Here is a 16,012-nt window from a genome sequence, read left to right as displayed (position 1 = left end):
CAGTTAAATCCGTTTAGTGTATGAATAAATGAGGTGCTATATTTTTTCTATACCACATCTTTAGGATGTAAAGAATCCGGTGTGCATGGAAATAACTGTGATTTACCTTGTCCAAACAACTGTCAGGAATTGAGATGTGACATTGTCAACGGAACGTGTTTGGGTTGTACTGCAGGATGGGTAGGGGAGTTTTGTAATGAATGTAAGATTACGTATGTTACATCATTGATATACTATTGATACTTTAATGTCAATAAAGTTGATATAAAATGAGATACTGGTACGACAATATACATCAAAGGAATGAATTTTTTGGTAGCCTGTCCAGCTGGATATTACGGTTTACAGTGTAGATCTACGTGTACTGGACACTGCAGAGACAACATGTCCTGTAATCTCACCACTGGGCAATGTGACTATGGCTGTGGTAATGGATGGACAGGAATACATTGCAACACACGTAGTTTATTTGGCATTATCTTAAAAGCTTTCGAAAAGAAACAATATATTTCTAAATTTACAAATTGTACTCTTTGAATATTTGATGGATGGAATCTATATTTTAAATCGATGAAGACAACAAGGAAAATGACAATTAATGTGAAGCAGAAAGGGGTATGTTCTTAAAAATAATAAATTTTTCGGGTGAAATAATATTTTGCAGAGTGTCCAGCAGAATCATACGGTCCGGATTGTGTGTATAACTGTAGTGTACAGTGTCGGAGTTACCTCCCCTGTAACAGGACAACAGGAAGATGTGACAGTGGCTGTAATCTAGGATATACAGGGGAACGCTGTGACAAAGGTAGGGTTCACAAAATTTTGTTTCGAAAGCTACTTTTGGGTTTTGATAATTCACACAGATTGATCACTGTTCATTATCTTCACCTTGCATTCACATTTATTTTTCCAAGTGTGTATTTTGCTTGTCTCTTGAAAATTTGGTTTTCCCAGAGTGCCCTCCAGGAACATGTGGCCCAGATTGTCTGAATGTCTGTAATGTGACAAATGGCTGTAATCCAGGATATACCAAAGAACTCTGCGACAAAGGTATATTTACTTGTACTAACGATCTTCATGACGAAATCAAAAAGTCAATCAAGTACTACAAAATGTACATGCAAAATTTATGTTTCCAAAACGTTGTTTGAGAGCAGGCTTTTGTATTCTGTTTGTCATTATCTTTCCAAAACGAAACTTGGAAACGCATTGCTTTACTTTCTGTCTCATTATGCTTTGTTGTTACTGTTCCCCATTACTACACATATTATACCCCCAACAATGTTTGGGAGCATATTGTTTTTATTTTGTTTCTTATTAGCTTGTTCCCATGATGGAATTGGGAAAAATATTGGTATTACTTTGTTGATAATTATCATTATCCGCAATCAAAGTTTGGGAACATAACGTTTTTACTGTTTCTTCCGATTTTCATTCCGTCACTTACTTATCATTGGGTCAAATGATGTCTAGAGTGTCACATATCGATCGTTGCCTTTAGGCCATTCTTGACACACATATTTTGACTACGGATTATTCCGACAGAAGATGGTTAATCCTCCCAGGCACCTGTTCCTACCTCTGGTATATCCAGGGGTCCGTGTTTGCCCAACTTTTCATTTTGTTTTCCTTGTGGGAGTTCCGGCATTGGTCATTGTTCTTAATCTTCACTTTTCACGTAAGGTATTGACGTCATTTCGTTTAGAGGGCCAGTTTGCCCAGTCGTATTGTAGGAAAATATTCAAAATATCAACTTGAAATTTTCATCAATTGTAAAGTTGAGGTGTCAGATATGCTTAATCGATCTTTAAAGTTAATCTAATCTACATTATTTTTGTATTCAAATATATTTGGTTGATAAGCAAGAACACAGTATCAAATGTTGTCAAAAAGTACTACCCGTTTTTCCTTCCAAACGTTCAATGTATATGAATGTTCAAGTACTTACTTTCAATAACTAAACTATCAATATATGTGTATCATATTCAACAAAAACATTCTTCTTATATTCAACCTCTAAAGATCAATTCTATGTAAAAATCAAAGAAATCAGATAGGGTTCGGCAACTCAATGTTGAAGATTTCTTTGATTTCCCCAGTATTAATTTTACTTGCACTATCTTACATCATTTTAACCGCACCACCACATTTTTACTATCCGTTGCCATGGAAACTGACATATGTATATGAAGCTTAATTGAACTGCAAAATGCAGCCCGTTTTGTTCATGTTTTGTCTTAGTGGTATATAAAAAATTGAAATTGAAAACATATTCTCTCCATAAATCCTGATTTCCTATATTATTATACCCCAGTATGAAATTTTTATGCAACGTGTAATCTGATTGGTCTAGATAGTCACGTGCCAGGGATGAAAAAACTTCATATCTCCCTCTGAAACATCATATATCTCATCATATTTACCTCTTGGGCAACCTCGTGCATTTTCCATATATTTTACGGCAAGGTAGACGTAGTTATTGTGACGTCACAATAAGTCCGAGTCATTGTACTTCCATTGTTCATAAGGCACAAGATATGCGGGTCTCTTATACACAGTTAAATCACCTAGTTTTGGTTGATACAAAAACAAGCAAGTAAATCAGCATTCAAAGAGAGTGGAAATACAAAATACTGGTTATCATATCACTGTATTTCGTTGAATGTACCTTATACCGTAATACCTTAACGGCGCGGTGTTACCGTTAGGGCGATACCAGCTACATGTAATGTATAGATCAGCGGGCTGCAATTTCAAATGCACTTTTGCAGTCTTGATTTGTTTCGGTATAATAAACAATTTATTGCATGAATTTTCGGGATATATGAAGATTTATTCACTCAAGAAAACTCACATTCCTCTCGGGTGTTGCCCTCGGGGAATACAGATTTTCTTGAGTGAATAAATATAGGATATCTATATTGCGTGTTTTGATATTTGGTTTATCCAACTCATTGATATGGTATCAACGAGTTGGATAAACCAAACATCAAAATACGCAATTATAGATGTTCTATTTATCTCATACGTCTTCTTTTCGCTTAATTTTAAAATGACCCCCATTATGACAGAAACAGCTGATTGAATTTGTTTTGAATCAGTGGCTAGGACGTCATGCTTATAAGTCTTCCTTAAGCGGAAAAATTGTGCCCTTGTAATGCATTAATATACAGTACAAAAGGGCATTTTTGTTAAAGAAACCATGGATGAAGGTTTCTTGGCACACTGATTTTGACTGCGGATAACTCCGTTTACCTGATCAGGATATAGGGCTCACGGTGGATGTGACCGGTCAACAGGGGATGCTTACTCCTCCTAGGCACCTGATCCCACCTCTGGTGTGTCCAGGGGTCCGTGTTTGCCCAACTATCTATTTTGTATTGCTTATAGGAGTTATGAGATTGATCACTGTTCGTTATCTTCACCTTGGATGCTTTATTTCATGCGTCGATATCCATAAACACAGAAAATATGCCACCCAAGCGGAGACAGTGTCAAAAGTAGTTCGTACCGAAAGTGCTTTATCAAATGGGCTTGTGATGAAGCTAATGATTTATCTCACTTTCAATATACACCACACGTATAATATAAATCTTCATATCTCCCTCACTACCATGTAATACATGTAATATAAAATTACATCTATGATATTAATATTCACCCATCGTAAAAAGTGCGTTACTGACATCTATACCAATGTATTATAAATTGGCACTTTGCCAAACATTGTTTTTTTTTTGCTGGATTTTATTGATGAATTTAGATAATTAGGAAAATACATACAGCATAATCAACTGCCATCAAAAGATGTTCATATCAAAGACCCTTAATATATATAAAAAGATTTACGTTGAAACATAATGCAATTGATCTATTGTAGTATGAAAACTGTAGATTTGAGCATTTCACCAAACTTCACACTAATGACAAATAATACAAACCTACACCGTTTTCAGTAAAACTCAACAATATAAGCAATTCATATTTCAAAATAAATAGAAGTTTAACATATTGATAAATATTAGTTCAAATGATAAAATAAAACCCATGTAAAAATAAACTGTAGCCCAAGTAGGATGTGCTGCTACCCCCCCCCCCCCCCCCCCATCAAACACCAAGTATCTTTGCAATCATATCCATAAACTAGTTATCTGCATGTAATGTATTGTTATGTAAACTATTATTAATATCTAGATAGAAAATAAGTACATGAATATCATAACAAAAATTGTTTGCTTAACATAAATGCCCCCGGCCTCAGCTACACTGTATGCGATATGTATACTTGTGACAATGTTTATACTACCACAGTCAAAACACGGAAGTGCCAAGGACATGCGTAAAGGGGACAAGAAAGTCGTCGATGTTTTAATTGTTGCTTCTTTATTACATTTCATAAAATTTTGGTTATATGTTAAAGGTGGAAAATTTCCCTCTTCTCTGAAGGGCCAGCATATATCAATTGTTTGGTATACCCTTCTAGTTGACATCCAATAAATGAAGTACATCACTGCACTTGGTGATATTTTGAACTGAAAATCACTGGAAGTATCTAATACCAGTGACCAACACATGCATTAAATAACATCACTATAAAAAGTCTTCTCAAGATATTGGTCAGATACCAATAAAGTGTTTATTGTACTGCATTGCACCTGCTGACCTTTAACCTGGAAATCATTGGGGTCATCTACTACTCATAGCCATCCAACATATGAAATATCATAACAACTGAGCAACAGGCTCAATATATTGGGAGGACACCATTGCATATAGTACTGACTACATTACACCTAGTGACTTGTAATATTTTGACATGAAAATCAATGGGGGTCATCTACTACCAATGACCAACCCCAGTATGGATTATCACTATCAATCAAAGGGTTCTGAAAATACTGGTCAGACACCAATTGTACAGAGTATTGTATTGCACCTAGTGACTTTTGTACCTGAAAATCAATAGGGGTACTTTTCTACTGCAGAAACTGAAACTTTCTAAATTTATTGAAGCTTGTTTAGTGTTACAGTAATCTATGTTGAAATACCAGTAATTAGTAAACAGAACAATTCATTTTTGCAAAGTTGTGTATTCAACAAATATGGATCATAATGTTATCAAACTACACAATCGTTATTTGGTTTTTTTAAATCATCATAATAGTGATTTTCCTTCAACTGTTCAGTAATGAATCCTCATTCAGTATGCTAACATAAGACACTTACAGGTGTCCCAACTTGTTAATTTTGCAATGATTTTAATTACATTGGTCTTCTGACACCAAAACTTGATCTTAACCAAGTCATGGTGTGTCCTTAGAATAATGGACTACAAGTTTACTGAATCAGGATGGATTGTGTCATGGGATGTGTTCATTGACTGTTAAACTCGCAGTTTTTTTATTCTCAAGAGCTCTCCTTTGTCTTCTATGTCATATGCGAGTCATTGGAATGCATCTTCTGCTCTTCAAGTTCTGAAAAAGGTGTTGAACAAATATTGAAAAATGCATTTTATTTTTCATATTTCAAATACAGTACACACCCATTTCAATTTGATTAAACTGTCTTTAATCTGCATTTACATGTACAAGATCATTCATGATGCTAGAATACCACGTACTTAAGGTTGATCGATCCTCATGTGACTTTTCAATATTGATTGTTGAAAGCGGAAAAACTACATTTGTACATTGATTTCAATTGCCAGTTAAGGAATTTTTCCAAGAATTAAGTGTAATGACTTAAAAATCGTGTGATTGAACAAAACATTTTAGTCACTGATTAAATTTATATTTTTCTTGTGTTGTTTTCTTACAAGCAATGTTATAGTCATGATGTAACAAAGTATGTATAGATATTAACTAGTCCTCGATTTCTTTAGATCAGAGTCACAATGTCCTTAGTATATATCAGCAATTCTTCATTATCAATTTTTATCAATAATTTCGACAACCAAAACACACAAAAAAAACATGCAATAAGATAAATGCCTAAACACATCACAACCATTTGCTTAATATCAGCTTAAAGAAGGCTTTCAAATGATAAAGATGACCATTTTCTAGACATAATTCTTGAAACTACGTTGTTCCGATAAGGGCATGTGTTGACCAATATCTGTTTATCGACTGGAACTTCACAGCAGACATGTATAAGATAATACCCAATAATCTGAAACAAAGTATTTCTTAATACTTCGCCCCCAATTACTAATGTATTGTCAGAGCTTTTGAATACTCAATTGACTCTGTAAATGTTTTCTGTAATCAAGGCTTTCTAAACATTATGTGTTTAATTACTTATGAAATTTTATCAGAGGTGATTGTAGTACACATTTGATAAACGTGGTAGATGTACAGACAGATTAATTTTAGTAAAGATAATCTTATTGTAAAACTTATACGATACCAATTTTGATGCACCAGATGCGCATTTCGACAAATAATGTCTCTTCAATGATGCTTAACCGAAATGTTTGAAATCCGAAATAACAATGAAATTTTAGAGCTATTATAGTCTTATTGTAATGCATTTTATTATTCGTTTAAAACTGGAAATCACTAGCACAATACCAGTACTTTAGAACTAGCAGTATCTGTACATTTCCTCTTCACTGAGAGGCTACGAACTTCCTTTGGGAAGCATATGACAATCATTGCTCCTAGATATGACCATCTCAGCATAATGGTTAGTGGCAACACAGATGGAGAAAACCACATCTTCTGTCAAAAACAGCTTCATAAAATCTACAGTTCTCAGAAGAATCGGATCCCATATATCTGAAAGGAAATTGTAAATAAAATCAGTATTGGTCATTACACCCTATTTGTCACTATTTAGAACAGTTTTGTTATACCTGATAATTAGAGACAGAATAATGATTTTCTGTGTTTTATCTCTTTTAGCATGGTCAAGATAACGAACAGTGATCAATCCCATAATTCCTATAAGCAATACAAAATAGATAGTTGGGCAAACACGGACCCCTGGACACACCAAAGGTGGGATGTATATGATACCTAGTATTACATTTCATCAAAGGATAGTACAGTAGGGTATATACCCATACTGTTATCATTACAGACAAAATTATCGGTTACTGTGAACATATTCACGCCTGACGACCTTTGAAAGGTTATAAATAGTGAATGTGAGCAATTGCATGTGAATGAGTATTTCATATTGTTCTAACAGCAATGTTTTTATTCTCGTCCAATTTTATACTGATAATTTTGTGGAAGGCTTATATGTATACAATTGATTGATTGATGTTTTCCGCCACACTCAACAATTTTTCAGTCTTATGGTGGCGCCCAGTTTTTATTGGTGGAAGAAAGAACCCAGATACAATGCACCTGGGAAGAAGAACACCGACCTTCCGAAAGTAAATTGGGAAACTTTCCCACTTACCGGCGCAAGCGGGATTCGAATCCACGCCGACAGAGGTGAGAGGCCGTGTGATTTTGAGCGCGGAGGCCCCTGCATACACTTGAAATTGCATGGGGAAGAGTATGATAATGCAGAGCTCTAATATCATTTGATTTCGCATGTTGTTCTGACATTTATCCATAGACACATAAGCCTACATATATGAGCTTAAGTACTGCATATCAAGTTAATGCCATTCCTGAGCCTGTAAGGTGTAAGTATATCTTTAAGAATCATGACAAGCATCACTCCTTAAGATACAATTTTCTGTTTTATCACTAAATTCATGGGATAAAAATCCTCACCCTGTGGTTTTTGTGGGGGATATTTATTTCTTGTCATGCTCAAATAGGATATTTACTCCCAATTCAGGTCCATTATGGCACATTCCCTCATATGGGACATTGCATCCCTTGTTAAGTTTAATAATGGGAGGTAAAATCCTATTGGAGTAAAACATTGTATCAGATTTTTTCTCCAATGGGAAGTTTGATGGGAGCGTTTTATTTGAGCGAAAATTCCACCACATTCTCATGTGATTTTTTGATTTCAGGTGAAATATCTTAAAAACTACAATAGTTACGAGTGTAAAGTTTGGTACATGTCTTATGAAAATAAAATTTCATCATTTTTGTAAAGGGTTTATTGTATCTTCAATAAAAGGGTTGGCGAAACTCCGGACTTTTCTCGTGTCCAGAGTTAAATGTCGCACTGTTAATGATAAATGGTAAAATGGCACATGCATATTAGTGTACTATAACGCCATGATTCCATTTGTGAACATGATATCTGGATTGATTTGAATATTAACCAAATATACTTTATTCAACCTCGAGAGGCATCCCATCTGGATGCCATGTTGTTGATCCGAATGAAATGCGGCTTATTCCACAGTTCTTGGATCAGGTGTCCCTGTGTCCTACACATCAGCATCCTTCGAATGTATGTCTGGATTTACCAGTAGACTGTCACTAGCAGAAGATACCTGGGAACTTCCCTCTAAAGATTGGGATGTCGATACTCCCTTTTAAAGACGAGAAAATACAAATAAGAATTACATATTGGGTTATGTTTTGAAACAAATTATAAGTTTCATGGTAGTAAAGGGCAGTACTAGTAACATTTATTAAAAGATAGACATGTCCTATATTTAAAGTGATATTTAGTAAGGAACTACATATGTTAGAAATATATGGAATAATTTTAATAGACATTCCCAGTGTAGCAGAGTGCGTAATGAAAACAAAATATACATCATGTAGGTTTCAGCATTACGTGTTTCATACCGATTGTTAGGTCGGTCTTGGCACACTGATTTTGACTACGGATTACTCCGTTTACCTGATCTGTGTTAGCCCAACTATATATTTTGTATTGCTTATAGGAGTTATGAGATTGATCACTGTTATATTCGCATTTCATATACATTGCGGTAAATAATGGAGAAATTCAGGTTAAATCCTACAGCGAAAATAAAGTAACTCTGAGGGATTGAATGATTGATTGAATATTGTTTTACGTCCCTCTTGAGAATATTTCACTCATATGGATACGTCACTGCCGGTGAAGGCCTGCAAAATCTAGGCCTATGCTCGGCGCTTATGGCCATCGAGCAGGGAGGGATCTTTATCGTGCCACACCTGCTGCGACGCGGGACCTCGGTTTTTGCGGTCTCATCTGAAGGACCGCCCCATTCAGTCGGTTCTTACGATAAGTAAGGGGGAACTGATGACCTATTCTAACCCGGATCCCCACGGGATTAACTCTGAGGGAAAGAGAATGGTCCCAGATTTAAAGTAGAATTGAATTGGTTCTTCATTGTTCACAGTGTCTAAATGGTATATATTTAGTCGAAATTAGAGAAAATCCAGTCAAGAAGGGGGCACATGCTCATTAGCTCATAGCACACCAGCACCAGCATGTGTGAATCACACGTAATTCATGGTCATAAGTTACTAACTAAATGTATATATATAATAAGTGCATTGAGATAAAAGAGATATATGATTCTTCATTAGCCTGTCATAACCAGATTATGATTGATGTTATCCCCCCCCCCCTACGCCCGCCCATTTGGCCCAATCACACATTTCGTTTTTATGTTTGTTACAAATGAAGAAAATATGTCAAATTATGATAATAAATTTGATTAAATTACAAGTTAAGTGCTACCCGAGTTGATATAAACTATTTGGTAATGTTACTACAATATGAAATTTAAACTTATTTCGGAAATCTTACAAAACTCTTCATATTGAGGAAAAGGTCTATTTTAGAGGAAATGTTAAAAATTTTGCGTTCTAGTATGTCCATAAACATCACAAGAATTAAAATCTTTCTGTGCCAGCAATTTTTAAGTGAACACAACGGGCAACTCAAACATATCTTTATAATATATTTGACATGATTAGATAAAATGAGTCTGGAAAGCTGTGTATAATTTATTTGGATACGGCAAAAATATACCTTCAACACATCTACAACCAAATATTTAATAAGACTTTTGAACCTGAAATGTCTCAAGATGTAAAACAGAATCGAAGAAAAACGACAGACAACTGATGAAAACGAGGACGAATAACATTTTGTAAAAACGAGAAAAGTGTTGGAATAAAGAAGAGGAGGGGGACTTTAGAGTTCTTTCGAAAATATATAAGTAGTTTTTCGTCATCTTCTTGACACGGGTTATTTTTCCTGCAAATCTCTAAATCATACAATATTCCGATACTAGTCATAACTAAAGACCTAAGTGAAGATAATGGCATAAATACAGCGATCCTCAACTTGTAAGAACCAGAACATACTACTTGATAGCTAACATAATTCTTCTTTAAACAATTAAGCTTTCATCAGGTCTAGTAACAAATGAATCGGGCACTATATTGCGTAAAATACCTGTATATTGATGATAAGAATTGCGTTATGTTACAAGAAATTTGTTAGTCATCGTAGATTAATTATTGATGGAAATAAGAAAATAAAAGTGAAATTGCTACATTCTTTAGTTAGAAATATGACGGATACACAAACTAAATTATATTACAGACGTTCAGAGTTTGAATAAAAGCAATGATGAATACCAAACAGGTATTAGGAAAAGAGCAAAGTTACAAATTGCGAAATTCGTAAAAAAAGTAATAAACTTCTTTGAAATCAATTAAATGAAATTAGGCTATACAGATTCTAGGCGTCAACTGTTATTAGAAAGGGCTAGCTTTGTTGATCAGGACACTTTCGGCTGAATAATGTGCGTTTTGCGAATTTTACTTTTTTGTGAATTACACTTAGTGAATAAACATCGGGCTCGGAATCATCGAAGACCCCTACTCCGGACTGAAATTTGTGAACAGCGTTCTAGAATGCAGTTCACTATAGAATTGTGAAATGTGAACTGCAAACTGCGTACTAAAATATAATTGCCTCAAATTGCGTGTTAGAAACATAATAAAATAATTTCAGTTTCAATTTATTTCCGTAAGTTTATTATATGCTGTATAGGTGTATCTATTGTTATTTGATTCTCATTTTTTTAATTGCATATTGTATTAAATGTGTATGAAAGGTAAAGATAACGAACAGTGATCAGTCTCATAACTCCTATAAGCAATAAAAATAGAGAATTGGGCAAACACAGACCCAGGAAACACCAGAGTTGGGATTAGGTATGTAGGAGGAATAAGCATCCCCTACAATGTAAGTCAATTAATTGTGCTGAAGCACACGTGCATGCATGTGTACACACATACATTATTTTGGACTTTTCTATTTTGGATTCACTCTTATTCCTTCATCAAAATATTTTGAAATTTATTCTGAATTTATATATCAAGACTTGCAACATATCAGCATGGTCAACTACCTCTTCCGCACCCACTGGATTTTGATTGGATAATACCTGTACGTTACATGTGGTCTAAAAGTTGTGACATGTGTATATATTGAACTGCTTCACTTAGTGGCGTAGGAAAAATCATTGATATTTTGTATGCATTTGAGATTAATTCTAATTCGATATAAAATACTTTTGAAAAAACTTCTATGGGTTTCTTGTTTTTCAATACAATTTTATAAACTATTAATTTACTGAGACACTTCACGAATTGGTGTTGTGAAAGTTACTGATCAGGAAGGATTGAAGATTGATTACTGTTTGTTATTTTCACCTTTCATATGCACCGTTGATTGATTTCGATTGGATAATGGTTGAACTTCTATAGCTCTTCAATTAATGAAGGAAATACTACTAAGGTGAAATTTTACTGCATTTAATAAAGGCGTCTACTAAACGAGCCAATGGATCTTACTAATACAAATGACACCACTCTTTTAAATGAGAGTGTCTTAGTGGAACATCTGTAACGGTACCCTTTACAATGAAAACCAGTTTTTAAAAATTTTATTTAATGCTACAAAAGTAGTCCCCAACCAAAATTCTACTCACCATATTTCTTCAGATGTTCCGAAAGTAACACAACTGTAAAACAGTACTGTTTCGACAACAGTACTATTTTACAGTTGTGTTACGAATTGATTATAACTGCTAACCGCTGTTCAATCTATACGAGTTTATTATGTGTCATTTCAGTATCCCGAAGTTCCGCAAATTATAATGTCACTGAATAAACACTCACAATAAGAATGTTCAGAGAACAATTAGAATTTGTGAACTATTGAGGGATAGATTGTCTGGTATATCATAGCGTCTGCTGATATGTTCACGCAACAGGAAGGAGATGAAAAGTTGAATATTGTTTCTATTTCTTCCAGAGGCACCTAATGCCAGTAATGACGAGTATAGTACTACAAATGCATATATTGCCGTCTTGTCAATCTCAGTGGTAATCAACTCCGTGCTTGTTGTTGTCATTGTTATATTACTGAGGTAAGCAAAAAAGTTAGCTATAGGGTTTTGTATGTCCTGCGTTAGTGCATAACTCTTCTGATATACATCATGCCTTCTCTTTATTAGGGTAATATATAACAGAAAACAAGAGCAGCGTTTTTCTGACTACAGCGCCAGTGCAGAAATATCACCGCCACCACAAGTCAGCAATACCGATGTACACCAGTATCAGGAACTGAACATGCCCAATGATAGTTCATACCAAAATCTGTCATTAAGAGATCGTTCATGATATGCATTTTATACTAAACGTACTGTTATTGTATTGCTATTGAAATCACTTTTTGAAATATTCATGTCCATCAATGCATTTGCAGGATGTCCAAAATTTGCTTCGCACAAATGTTGAAACAATTTTTCAAGGTGTTACTAATATTACTGATAAACAATACCGGCACCACTTTATCAAATGACACTTAATTCATGCTGTTTGTATTTACTAGTGTATTGTTAATAACGATCCTTTGTTAGTTCAATATCTTTATATTATTATATAGCTTATAAATAGTCTAATGTAAAATCTGCGTAAAATCTAGAGAGTGTTAGCGTTCAATATCCTGAAAATTTATTGAACACTAACTTTGCATTGCGTAAATTGTATGCGCCCGAAACATTCCGAGTATGGGCGTTCAATATTGACGTTACCGTAACGACGTAAACAAGCCAAAATGTCAAACGACGGTCCTCCGAATCTGACAGAGCCGGTATTTGATATTTACTTAAGCAAAATGTCTTACTGTACATAAATTATGATGTCCCCATTTACAAAATCAGTTTACTTCATGCATTAATGACAGGTTAAATATTGAACAGTTAAGAAATGCATGCTGTTATTGCACACTGCCAATATTGATGAATTCTCGTCTATTTTGGAGTAGTTTGAGTGAAAGGGGATATAATTTAACAACTAAATACTTTAGCTATATAATAAAAGGGTTATTGAACTTATATAGGTGAATATTGGCACTCGTTGGGTGTCAAAATGCACTTGCAAGCTCGTACATTTTTAAAGCCAACTCGTGCCAATATTCACCAATATAAGTTCAATAACCCTATATTCTAATGTAGGAACTCATGTTTACGCCACAAAATGACTTGTTTTGATTGAAAAATATTTTGGCACATAATAATCTAAATTTTTGTGTTTTGCAAAGCCTGAATATAGAAAATAAATGCCCATATTGTAACACCATGGCTCGCTTCTTGGTGCAGTTCACTGGATCAGAAAGGTTACCGTTATATTCACATACATATTCGGCAGACAGCGGCGTTCATTCTGTTGACTGCATTCGTTCTTAACGTATCAAAAAATAAACTTCAGCAAAACCAGTTTTCTTTTACACGTGTTCTTTACAATATTAGAAGCAATGTTAATTTCTAGGTACCATTCGTCTTCGTTTGACCCTCGACTAGGTATCACAAAACGGCCATATGTGTTTTATGTTTTATCTGTTAAACGGGTACTAGTATATCTTACTTGAGACACTTTAAAAACTCTAATGGATTCCACTACCAATTCTTCATCAAATACATCACTCTAGCAGTTTAATTTTACAGAGCACGATGCATATGCATTCCTTCCAAATACTAAATCCCAAATATCATTATGTAGAATATCTGTATCCTCACCGAAGTTAACTTCTTTGAATATTTAAATATCACCGCCCGAATCCATTTCTCTTTTTTCATGAAGTGAATTAAGAATTTTGATACAACCTCGCATTGGGTCAAATGCTGTCTGACGTGTTTCATACCGATTGTTACGCCGTTCTGGGCACACTGATTTTGACTGCGGATAACTCCGTTTACCTGATCAGGATATAGGGCTCACGGCGGGTGTGACCGGTCAACAGGAGATGCTTACTCCTCCTAGGCACCTGATCCCACCTCTGGTGTGTCCAGGGGTCCGTGTTTGTCCAACTATCTATTTTGTATTGCTTATGGAAGTTATGAGATTGATCACCGTTCGTTATCTTCACATTGCATAGACAATATCACTGTTGAATTGACGAATGGTTGCATGCAACATGCCATATATATCTGACTGTGTCCAGAGTTCTTTTATGTTTTGAGTATATTTTCATTTTAGCTATTGAGTAGTTGAACGGTTTTAATGAACAATGGGCACAAGCACATGATAGTTTTAAGCAAGATAAATAACTCCATAGTGTTCAACAATTTAGAGAACACATTCCCATCGGTCTCTTAGACTCTTGGATCGAATGTTTTCTTTGAACTATTCTACACCATCACATTTTTAGCCATGACATAAATAACCTTTTCGTATTAAAATATGATACATCATAGGAAAATAATTGTGGAAGTTAGCATATTCTAAAACCAAATTCAGAGGAATATATGTGAAAGGAAGTTGTTTGTGATGAATGTAGACTTTTGTTTCATCTAACAATTTGCAAATAAACGAAAACACGTAAAATATTTAAAGTACTGGCATGAAAAGGTGGAGATAACTAACAGTGATCAATCTCTAAATTCCTATAAAGGTGAAAATAACAAACAGTGATCAGTCTCATACAATACAATAAATGAAATACAGTTCAAAATTGCGTTCTATCTCTCTTACTCTAGATTACACGGCACATCTTACTGTTTCAGTGTTCATCATCAATTCTTTCAGTTTTCCTAAACCAAAAAAATAATAATAATAATAATAACTAATACTAATGAAAGGCGAATATAATGAACAGTGACCAATCTCATCACTCCTATGAGCAATATAAAATAGAGAGTTGGGCAAACACGTACCACTGGATATACCAAAAGTGCGATCAGGTGCCTTGGGTGAGTAGGCATCCCCAGTCGACAAATCACACCTGCCGTGAGTCCCATATCCTGATTATATAAACGGAATTATCCGTAGTCAAAATCAGTGTGTCAAGAACGGCCTAACAATCGGTATGAAGTACGTCAGACAGCATTTGACCCAAAAATAGGTTGTATTGACACACTATATCGTTATAACGACCATAGATTTGCGAAATGCTGACTTCAATCGAGACTATTGAAACCCCTGCAGCATGTGCCTTTCAATGTGATATACATTTATCCAGATATTCTTAAATTCTACTAGAAAGAGTGGATTTTCTTTACATAGAGAATACTATATATAATGTTTTAAATGAAAATATATGATATTAATCAATTCATTCTCTGAACAACCAAGTAAAAATGCTTTCTTATCTATGACTAAACGAAACTGTTGAAACCCCTACACCATCAACGTGTTTGCCAGTAGCCTGCCTTGATTTAAAAACTGACCATACGCAGAACACGCTCTTGCATATCAAATCAGTTGAAGGATATAAACAGCATATGCAGAGTCGTCTACTTCTGCTTTATACTTTAATATTTTATTAAAAGTAGATATTGAAGGCAAACTAACAACTCAATTTCGTGATAAATGAAACGATTTCAGCTTCTACATCGTCAACTTCCCATTTTAATGTAGCAATATTCCATTCAACTGTATATGATGTGTATATCTCCTTTTATTATCTTCACCCTCCACAACGCAAAACGCATATTCTAGTCGCCCATGGCAGGGTGAACTGCAAGTTCAGGGGTGGTCACCGGCACTAAAGGTAGTACTGGAAAGGAGAAAATTGTGGGCTGGATTGGAAAACGAACCTGAAACCCATGTACTACTAGTCAGGTGCTTTA

At 34.8% G+C, this 16,012-nt stretch overlaps 1 long non-coding RNA gene across 1 annotated transcript; it reads left to right on the top strand.

Moving 5' to 3' along the window:
• The first annotated feature begins 464 nt into the window (after positions 1-464).
• On the top strand, positions 465-13,654 carry LOC125669381 (uncharacterized). Its single transcript, XR_008802672.1, has 4 exons — positions 465-805; positions 955-1,050; positions 12,196-12,310; positions 12,398-13,654. It is a non-coding gene; the product is annotated as an uncharacterized LOC125669381 (long non-coding RNA).
• Positions 13,655-16,012: the final 2,358 nt, after the last annotated feature.

Source organism: Ostrea edulis, chromosome 4 (assembly GCF_947568905.1).
Source record: "Ostrea edulis chromosome 4, xbOstEdul1.1, whole genome shotgun sequence".
NCBI classification, from domain to species: domain Eukaryota; kingdom Metazoa; phylum Mollusca; class Bivalvia; order Ostreida; family Ostreidae; genus Ostrea; species Ostrea edulis.
The sequence above is the reverse complement of the archived record's forward strand: the minus strand, read 5'-3'. Positions and strand labels throughout refer to the sequence as shown.